Source organism: Eucalyptus grandis, chromosome 11, assembly GCF_016545825.1.
Source record: "Eucalyptus grandis isolate ANBG69807.140 chromosome 11, ASM1654582v1, whole genome shotgun sequence".
Taxonomy (NCBI): Eukaryota; Viridiplantae; Streptophyta; class Magnoliopsida; order Myrtales; family Myrtaceae; genus Eucalyptus; species Eucalyptus grandis.
Window position 1 is genome coordinate 12755803 of NC_052622.1, and position 11042 is coordinate 12766844.

General features: G+C 44.1%; 1 pseudogene; it reads left to right on the forward strand.

Moving 5' to 3' along the window:
* The first annotated feature begins 5731 nt into the window (after positions 1-5731).
* On the forward strand, positions 5732-11004 carry LOC120289745 (annotated as a pseudogene).
* Positions 11005-11042: the final 38 nt, after the last annotated feature.

Consider the following 11042-nt stretch of genomic DNA (forward strand, 5'->3'; position numbering starts at 1 on the left):
GGAAGAAGAAGAAGAAGAAGACAGGCTAGAGGAGAGGACCAGAGAGGTTGGGGAGGGGGAGGGGAAGGCTTCTCTCTCGCTCTCTCTTGTTTAATTTTCTTCCCCTCCTCCCTTGTTCTCTCTTTTCTTTATTTTGGATGTTTACCAAGAATGTGGAAAACGTAATGGACAATAAGAAAGAGAGGAAAGAGAGAGAGCTCGGGTCAAGAAAGACAAAAGGAAATCAAGATGAAAAAATGGTCTTTCGTTGATCAACACGCTCTCCCCCCTTTTTTCTTTCAATTTTCGGTTTTTTTCCTTTTTTTCCTTATATTTTATGATATTTAATTCAAATAATTGAATTCTCTTGGGTTAGGTTTTTGTGGTTGGGGCAACTTTTTTCACTATTGATGTCATATTAATGACGTTTAATGAGAACAAAGGTAGAATGGAGTAAAAACTCTGAAGTATGCCACTATACTTGCCCCACATAGAAAGAAAGAGGAAAACTGTAGAAAGAACGAACGAGCACCTCAAAAAGTCTAACAAAACCGGTCTGCAGATTGCGGCATTTTCCCAATGACATTGTTTTATAGGAAAAAATACCATAAGAGGTAAACCATATATCCATTGAGCTGTTGGTTATTATTCTCCATTCAGTTGCCAAATTGATCATACAATAATCACCAAATTGTGTTGGTGCATTTGCGATTTCATTAGCAATGGATCATAAGAGTCATCATATTTACTCATATTTACTCATATTTATACTAATATACCATATGAAAATTTTGTCATATCCTAATTAAAAATCCCCATGATAAGTTAGAAGTAGACTTGAAGTATTATGATTAAATGGGTCTATTATGAGAACAAGGATTGTTTTATCCCAAGTAAGCTCTACGAATGTAGAACATTGGGTACGGCATAGCTTGGTAAAAGACATGTTTATTAATGAAAATAAATTCATAAAAGAAAAAAACAAACTTGAGTTTTATCCCAAGTAAGCTCTACGAATGTAGAACATTGAGTACGGCATAGCTTGTTTAGTCTCCTTAAATTTACCAAAAAAATAATAATTCAAAATAATTAACCTTTTACTTTAATCAAAATAAGGAGAGAATTTAGTTTACTTAAAAAAAAAAAACTTGAGCTTTATTTCAAGGAAGCTCTACGAATGTAGAACATTGGGTACGGCAATTTCTCCAAAAAAGTAATTCAAAATAATTAACATTTTACTTTTACTTTTGATTTTAAATCAAAATAAATTCATCAAATAAAATAATTAATAATTATTATGAGAGAAATATAATGGCATAAACTAGAGAAATTATAAAAAATAGAGAAATTATAAAAAAAAAAAAAAAAAGAGATTTCTCGTACGACCAACCCAACTCAACCAGCTCCAAGGAAGCAAACCAACCAACTTGGCTACCCAAGAAATAAGTGGATTCAATCCTAAAAAAAAAAAAAATAATGATCTTTAATAATCAAGAAGATAATGGTGATCCATAAGTTTAGGTTGTTAAATCTATCCAGCATGCTAAACTAGTTTACTCTTCTTTACTTGTTTACTTACAAATGGAAATCATTTCTTGAAACAAAACAAAATAATTATGGACTTAATGGCTAGACTCAAGTAAAGCAAGCCCCACATAGCTACCCTTTCATCTAACCTTTCATCTAGGGGTGATCTAGGGGTGAACTGTTGTTGGGGCTGTCACAGGTGTGGTGTGAGAGGTTGGTGAGTGGGTTGGGTTAAGGTTCCACCAATTTTTTTTTTTTTTTGTTGGTTTCATTTTGAGATATGAACTATAAAGAAGAAGTTTTATTTTAATTTGTTATAGTTGTTTGTTGAGCTTAGTATACCTTCTGCTGCAGCATTCTTTTGCATTGGATTGCAAGGAGTGAGATGCCTTATGAGATGCCTTATAAGATGTTTGGATTCTGCAGAAAGTAAAAGGTAAGCCCAGATAAATAATCAAATAACAAATAATCAAGTACGCTTGTGGGGATGAAAGAAAAGAAATGCAACATAGAGAACTGACCCAAGGTGGCGTGAGTCATCCAGCGTCCTAGCAAGAAATATGGTTGATGCAGCAACTAGAGAAGGAAGAATGAAGAAAACCAAGGAACTCATACTTGACCAATGTGAGCTCATCTAGGTAATCTGTCAAGTACTCCAATTATGCATACATTGCCTTCAAATAAATCAATCTCCTGAGAAACGAAATATTGGATTCTTTTAGAATGCAGATAACTCCAATGAAAATGAAAGAAAGTGTGAAAGTAAAGCAAATGAGAGTTCCGTAAGGAAAGTTTTCCTAGTTGGGGCGAATATCTATATCTAAAGCACAAATAATTCAATAGTTGGTCCTCCGTGTACCTGCGGCATAGTAATGTGAATCTTTTACATCTTAATAAACAACTAAATAAATAGATTTCTAGAGAAAACATTGGTCTAATGTATAATTTGGTGATTAATAACTACCGTTACCGTTGCATAATAATGAAGGTTGAGCAACCGTGGGTGTTGCTCAAGCAGCAAAAATGCGGAGGAAAAGAACTGAAAAGAGAAAAAATGCGGAGGAAAACCTACTGTTTCATCGTCCATCAGCCGGTAGGCCCCGGCCGAAGTCTCCAAGGCGTCCCGCGTCGCCCCCGATCGGATAGGCGGAAGGAGAGAGAGAGAGAGTGGGGGTGCGACTGAGCTGAGGTGGAGGTGGAGGTGGAGGCGGAGGCGGAGGAGCGTGGAGTTAAGGCTGATTGGGCGGCTAGGCGAGCGGCGAGCAGCCTCCACCCGGGGGATGAGCGGCGTCCAACGGCGGCATCGACGGCAAGCGGCTGAGCGGCGAGGCGAGCGAGGAGTGACGGCGTCGAGCGGTGGTGTCGAGGGAGGTCCGGCGACGGCAACGAAGACACGAGTCTCGCGGCACCAACGGCGGTACGGACGGCGCGGCGAAGACGGCGGCGGTCGCGGCTCAACCCACGGCCAAGGGGGGAAGAGCTCGGTTCTGGTGGAGGCGGTGGCAGTTCGGAGCAACGACGGCCCGGACGGCCGAGCGAGCGGCGGCAAAAGGTGGTGACGGTGGCTTGGGACAGCGGCGGCGGCGAGGGGCGGCGCGACAGCTCGTCGGGCTCAACGGCGAGACGGCTCGTCGGACGAGCGGTGGGTGGTGGTGGTGAGTACTAGTAGGGCGTGGGGCGGCGGTGTGGCGGTGGGTGAAGCAGCTAGCAAGAGGAAGAAGAAGAAGAAGAAGAAGAAGAAGAAGAAGAAGAAGAAGAAGAGAGGGAGGGTTCGGCCGAGAGAGGGGAAAGAGGAGAGAGAAGTAAAAAAGGTTGGGGGCAGGAGTGACTTGAAGAGGAAAAAGGGGAGAAAAGAAAGAGGAAGGGAATCGAGAAAACATTGGATGGTCCCGAGAGTCAAGCCAGCTTGTTCCCCGACTAATGAGAAAGTGACGCGTGGCTCCACGTGAGCACGAGCGGCCCCATTGGTTTTTCTGCACAAATTATATTATTTTCCCTTTTTTATTTAAAAATTTACTGTCATTGATAGACCTGTTGTTGCTTTGTTCTCTCTCCTCTTTTATGGAGTAGGCCTGCACGCATTAATGGAATGGCGCTTTCTCTCTCCTCCTTTCTGAAGAACGAATGCCCCCACACTGCAGCTTCACTTCCCTCCTTTCTTTCCTTCTCAATTCAAAATTTTGGGTGAGAATTCGCTTTCTACGTTGCGTTGCTTCTCTGGCCTGCTCCGGGGCTGGGTCATCTCCGCTCTTTGGCCCAAAGCACGTTGCTCCTCCGCCTTGCTCCGGCGCTGGCTCATCTTCGCTCCTTGCCCCACAGCTCGTTGCTTCTTCGGCCTGCGTCGTTGTGTCCCTTCTTCGCCCTGCTCCGGTGTGGTTTCCCAGCGCAAGACGGCGAGGAATGTTCTTGCTGTAAGTCGCAGACTCCAAGCGATAAGAAGTTACAGCTCCCTCCAATTCGGCTTCGGATCGGCTACGTTCGCGGTTCATAATAGTGAGTTGATTCGGCGAATGCTTGCCGCGACGGGCTGCACAAGCTGTTGGTGAAGGAGATGGAGGGGTGGACTGGCATGTGCAGCGACAGAGGTGGAGAAAGCGAGCGGAGGAAGGTGATGGAGGCGTCATGCGGAAAGATGGACAAGGAGGTTAGAGGGAAGGACGTGGACTCGTCAATGAGGATGGCGGATTCGCGAGCAATGTTGTGTCATGGTGACGTGAGCATGCCCTTGTCTGTTGATCACAAGGTGAGCTCTCGCTCCGTGTTTGTTCGTTTCCATTGAAGCTGTGTAGCAGAAGTTTTAGGTGTCTGTATTTGATAGCAGCGTTTACTTGCTGCAGGAGACTATTATTTGAAGCCATACGTGATAGCAGAGCCAAAGATCACGGTAAGCAAGAGAACAGAGTTGGACCACTTCCTCGTGATAACAAGCGATGGGTTATGGGATGCGCTCTCTAATGAGGTTGTTTGCCAAGTCATGAGGAGACACCTCGACGGACATATAAAGAGGAGGTTCCCTGAGGGGCTAAGAGGAAGTAACGCCGCCGAGGCGGCTGCGGTGCTAGCCGAACTGGCCATGGCTCAAGGTAGCCAGGACAACATCAGCGTGATTGCGGTCGAGCTGAAGAAACCAAACTCAAAGAGTCCTTCAAAGTTCTTTATGGCCAGTGTTGGGCTAATCAATGTTCTTATATAATCTATTGTATTGACTTCAAGTAGGTATTAAAATGCCAGATCCTTCATGTCATTGCTTTGTGGTGTTTATCGTTTATACCATAATGAAAAGAGAAAGTAAAGAGGAGTGCAGGAAATTCATGAACAAAGTCAACATGGGAAGAGCTCTCTCCAGATGAGCAAAAGTAAACTCTAATACAATTAAATTCTTTAAAAACCGAATAGATACAACTGTTTTACAGAATGCTAATCCTAACAAACACAAAAATTGTTGCAAAGTTTTTTAACAACACAATCACGAGAAGGAAAAGTTCGAGGAATAAAAAGGACTCCGTGAACAATAAGGAAGCCTTTTCTTTTCTCACTTCTCAGCAAACCATGCTTTGTTGTGGCACATCTCAGACTCTCTTTTAATCAGCGAAGTAGAGGGGAAAGAGGATGAGCACTCGTTTTATAATGTCTCTTCACTCCTTTCGTCCTCCAATCCTCGCCCTTATTCAACTTGGAAGCAGGTTCGGACATCATGAAGCAAAGACGAAAATTTTCGAAAAGAAAGAAAGCGAGAACTTTCCAAAACCGTGTCTGACGGGTATGGCTGCACAATCCTTTACATCCCCGAAATCCAGAAAAAACTGTGCAATTACTTCTGGAGTATCTTCCTATACCAGAGTGTAGCTTGAGATGGAGATGTCCGCTCGAGGCGAAGCGCGGATGTGCACAAAACCAGAGGACACAGATCGCCGCCGCCTCCTCCTTCCCCACCACCGCCACCACCGCCGTCAACCTCCCCATCCTCATCAACGTGTCCACCCCCTTCCCTCCAACCTCCTCGTCCATCTGTCCGCATGACGCCTCCATCACCTTCCTCCACTGTGAAGGTAGCCGATCCGAAGCCAAATCGGAGAGAGCTGTAACTTCTTATCAGTTGGAGTCTGCGACTTACAGCAAGAACATCCTCGCCGTCTTGCGCTGGGAAACCACACCGGAGCAGGGCGGAGAAGGAACACAACGACGCAGGCCGAAGAAGCAACGAGCTTTGGGGTAGAGAGCGAAGATGAGCCAGCGCCGGAGCAAGGCGGAGGAGCAACGTGCTTTGGGCCAAAGAGCAGAGATGACCCAGCCGCGGAGCAGGCCGGAGAAGCAACGCAACGTAGAGAGCGAATTCTCGCCCAAAATTTTGAATCGAGAAGGAAAGAAAGGAGGGAAGGCAAGCTGTAGCGTGGGGACTTTCGTTCTTCAGAATTGGAGAAAATATTAGGTACCCTCAAAGGACCACGTCATCCGTGCTCTGATCGATTCATGCGTCGACACCTGTCCGCTGGCAGGTCCACGTCGGCTCCCTCTTCTCTCTCACGTCGTTCTAATTTAAACCAACGCGCGGGCATTTAAAAAAGCGGAAAGGGAATTCTCTCTCCTCTCTCTCCTCTTTGCTCTCTCTTCCTCCTCCGACGCTCCTTCCGGTCTAGCGATTCCTCCGACGACCGTCGCTCCCTCCCGACGACGGCCTTTCTCTCTCCACTCGACGGCCTCATCTCAGCAGGGCTCCATTCTCTCGGCGCACTTCTTCCTAAATCGCGCTCTCTCCCGACGGCCGATTTCGCTCGCCTCTCTCCGTCCCCCGACTCGCGACCGAGAAGCAATCGCTCCGCTGGTGCCGTGGCTTCTCTGTCGTTTTCCGAGAAGCCCCACTTCAATTCCTTGCTCTGTTCGTCCAGCGAATGCCATGTCCGAAGACCCTTTGGGCTTTTAGAAAGTGGGTGCGTGAAAAGGTGCGGCCTTAGGAGGAGCCTGAGCAGCTTCGTGACGTCTGCCATCGCCACGCCGAACTCGGTGCTGAGCGAGGAGGCTTTCAAGAAGTTGGGGACCGGTGGGTTCTCGGAGAGCGAGGTTGACGCGAGTGAGGATGAAGGCGGCTTCGTGTCTGAGGGCGGCGAGGCTGAGAGTGTGAGCGAGGACGAGCTTGCTGTCTCCAAGCTGGGTTTGCCTCAGAGGCTCGTGGAATTTCTTGAGAAACGTGGCATTACCCATCTCTTTCCCATTCAAGTATGCTTTATCCTTTGTTTCCTTCCCCTGTGTTATCCAATTTTTTCGCTTTGGTATGAATTGCTGTTGTTTATTGCTGGCTGAGTTTTTCTTTGTTTGAGCATACTTAGTTGGCTGGAAAATTAAGTAGAAAACCTTGACCTTTGTTAATGTGCTAGGCGAACCACGGATGGAGTTAAGTGCAGGCAATCATAATAGGTATTCTGGGATGTTCTGTCGTAGCTTACATTAGATGACTATCCTATGCTGAAAATTGAGCTGTTCAACACTAAGATGTTGTTGGGACTAGGGCTTTACACAGGCAGAATTCGTTTTTTTAATCAACTCGATATTTGGTTTCTTTACTTTTGCCAGCACTAGGATAGTTCACCCATCACTCATTACTTTTCCCCCTTCATTGTTCACTCTACTAAAGTTTCATCATGTTTTCAATGGCAAACTCATGTTCCTTGTACTATTCTGTGATTGTTAGAGCAGTGTTAACCCCTGCACTTGAAGGGTGTGATTTAATTGCTCATGCGAAGACTGGAATGGGGAAGGCTTTCGGGATTCCATACTGAAGCGTCTTACTGATGGTGATGAACATAGAAGTCCGAGGTATTTGAGTAATAATTTTAATTATCTTGGTGACCTCCAATGTTTGAGCATTTTTCTAATGACAGATTATACTGTAAATGTCTCTTAGATGTGGGCGACTTCCTAGAGTTTTGGCCTTAGCACCAACAAGGGAATTAGCAAAACAAGTAGAGAAAGAAATTAAGGAATGTACACCTTACTTAAACACCGTGTGTGTTTATGGTGGAGTTTCTTACATTACCCAACAAAGTGTCCTTTCCCAGGGGTTCGATGTAGTTGTCAGGACCCCTGGTTGAATCATTGATTTGATCAACGGTAATAGCCTTAAATTGGGAGAAGTGGAATTTTTGGTACTTGATGAAGTTGATCAGATGCTTGCCGTTGGTTTTGAGGAAGATGTGGAAGTGATCTTGGAAAAGCTTCCCTCACAGTGACAGAGCATGCTTTTCTCTGCCACAATGCCTGGTTGGGTGAAGAAACTGGCGAGAAAGCACTTGAACAATCCTTCGACGATTGACTTGGTAAAGTTCTTCTCTCAATAACAATCTCTCTGTCTCCGTCTGCCCAAACTTCTTGCATGATCCGATATTGGGTATAGGCCTAAATTTTTGCATAGTACAGTCGTAGAAATGGAGGAGTGTGGCTCATCAACATGTCATGTGATGGCTTATGTGGTTTGCCTGCTCTTTATTTTCCTGATGTAGGTTGGAGAACAAGATGAAAAACTCGCAGAGGGAATTAAAATTTATGCCATATCAGCAACTCCAACTTCAAAGCGTACCATTCTAAGTGATCTCATCACGGTAGGAGATGCTTCCCTCATACTTGATATCTTTTTCCCCAATCAAGATGCTTATTTGATTCGCTAACATTTTCATATGGATGTCTCCCATTAGGCATATGTCCTGAATTTTTCTATCATGCTGTTTCTTAAGATTCTTCCTGCTTAGTGGAAGAAGGCTTTGATTTTGTTCTTGCCTACATGCTTTATGGTAGGCTTTAATAGATTGTGCTTTTACTAGATAAATGACCTTTTTGTATATCTATCTTACGTGTATGCGAAAGGTGGGAAGACCATTGTTTTCACACAGAATAAAAGAGATGCAGATGAGGTGTCAATGGCATTAACGAGTATCATTGCCTCTGAAGCATTGCATGGGGATATCTCTCAGCATCAGAGGGAGAGAACTCTTAATGGTTTCCGGCAGGGAAGTTCACTGTTCTTGTTGCTACTGATGTTGCATCTCATGGGCTGGATATCCCTAATGTTGATCTCGTAGGTTATTTAGTTTTTTATGTTTGTTTACCTGCACGATTAGTTAGTCCTCTCACAAAGCTACATGTATAAGATTAACAAGAGTATGCAACTCCTAATGCCAGGTCATCCACTATGAACTGCCAAATGATTCAGAGACTTTTGTCCATTGGTCTGTTCGTACTGGACACACCGGGAAAGAAGGAATGGCTATCTTAATGTATACAAGTAGTCAAAGGAGAACTGTCAGATCCATTGAGTGAGGTGTAGGTTGCACATTTGAGTTTATTAGCCCTCCAGCAATGCATGAAGTTTTGGAGTCATCCGCTGAGCAAGTTGTTGCGACCCTCAAAGTGGTTCATCCTAAGTCTGTAGGGTTTTTCACTCCAACAGCACAAAAACTAATTGAAGAGCAAGGTGTAAATGCTCTAGCTGATGCTTTGGCTCATTTGAGTGGTTTTTCGCAACCTCCTACATCTTGGTCTCTTACAAATCATGAGCAGGTAAATTAGAGACATCTGTGGCAATTTTGGTCATCTGTGCTTCTATAACCCTAACTTTTAAAGATTCATTTCAAGATTTAGGAAAATAAGTGGTTGCTTATTGGAGCATGGACCATTTATGTTGGGAAAATAATTTGTTGATCCTATGTGCTGTCAAATTTTGAGAAAGTGCATTTATATAGCCACTGATACCAATTGATCTTTCAAAACATGGTTTTGTATGTTTCTGCTGATTAACTGGTAATTAGAGATTATGGAAAATTGTGCCTGCTGCTGTATCTTATAATATTCTACTGGACAAATGCGTTGTAGGGTTGGGTTACGCTGCAATTGACTCGGGATCCATCTTATTCTAGAGGTTTCCTTTCTGCCCGATCCGTCACTGGATTTCTATCTGATGTCTATTCTCCGGCAGCAGATGAACTGGGGAAGATATATTTGGTTGCAGATGAAAGGGTATCTACCAAACCAGAGCACTACCTTTATAAATTTTCCCACTATAGTTTCGTTCTTGGTTGTACATTTTTTTCATATAGTTTATGGTGCCAATGACAGGTTCAAGTGGCGGTTTTTGATCTTCCTGAGGAGATTGCAAAGGAGTTGCTGAGTCAGCCAACACCACCTGGGAACACTATTACAAGAATTTCCAAGGTTGTGTGAGGGCTCAAGATACCTCATAGGGTTGAGATTACGATGGTTCACATAAATGCAGTTGCTTCCATGCTTAGATATTGCCATAGCGTCAGTTTTGGTGCTAATTGCATTTTCAGAGCTAATTCACTTTTCTTTTATATTGACAGTTACCTGCTCTGCAAGATGATGGGCCCCCTAGTGATTTCTATGGTAGATTTTCTAGCAGAGACGGGAGTCGTCGGCCAAGTCTTAGAGACCGGAGAGGATCGAGATTGTCCCAAAGTTGGGGCAGTGGTCGTGATGCTGATGATGATGTTGGTCTATTTAGACGTGGTGGCCGCGGTTCCAGAATTGAAAATAGCTGGAGTCGCTCCTCAAGAAACAATGATAATGATTGGCTTATAGGTGGTAGGCGATCCAGTAGGCCATCTTCGAGGGACAGGTATATCTTTCTGTCTATGCAAATCTTGCGAGTATTCCCTAAGCAATTTTGTCCGCTCTTGGTACATATGGAATTGATGTAGCATTGCAGACTTGTGTTGGAGATTTGATACATTATCCTCCATCGTTTAGCAAATATATTTCTTTTCAATCACCAATGACATACTTGACATGGCCATGTAAATCTCACTGATATGGCATTGTGTCATGACAGGAGCTTCGGAGGATCGTGCTTTGTATATGGGCGTGCGGGGCACAGGGCATCTGAATGCCCCAGTAAGCAAGACTACTGATTGTATTTATTTAAATGTGTTGCTTTTCATACACTGAGCAAAAAAGTGGAGGGTCCTACTTGGCCGCCGCTGTCGCCTCCACTGCCACCGCCACCGCCACTGCCACCACTTTGTGCTCTACCTGCTTGTTTATAACAGATTGGTCAGTGTCTTTGTGTTGGAGAGACAATGAAAAGAGTTACAATGATCAACCCCGATTTAGCCCCAGAGCTTCGATATGCTTGGCATGGACCCCGAGTCAATCCTGCTGACACTCCATGCCAAATTGTTGATACTTAGCATCTTTTTAATAGTTTCCTTTGGCTAAAGAAAGAACTCTTCTTTATATGAGTTATCATGTCAATGTAAAGGTGTGTCGGGATCAATTCTTGTGAAACCTTATCTGGATCTTTTTGGAATGGGATGTATCCTCCAATTTAGTTGCGAACGGTTGCTTTCTTGGACTCATGTCATCTATAGGCTTATGATGAAGATGAAACTAGTTTATAAGCTCCCCATGCACGGGACGGGAACATCAGAAATTATCTTATGGTGTCTTCCAATTTTGCTGCATGTTTTAGTGATAATTTGAGTGATTGTTGTATGTGCTTATTTTTTGCCAATTATGGAAAATTGTGCCTG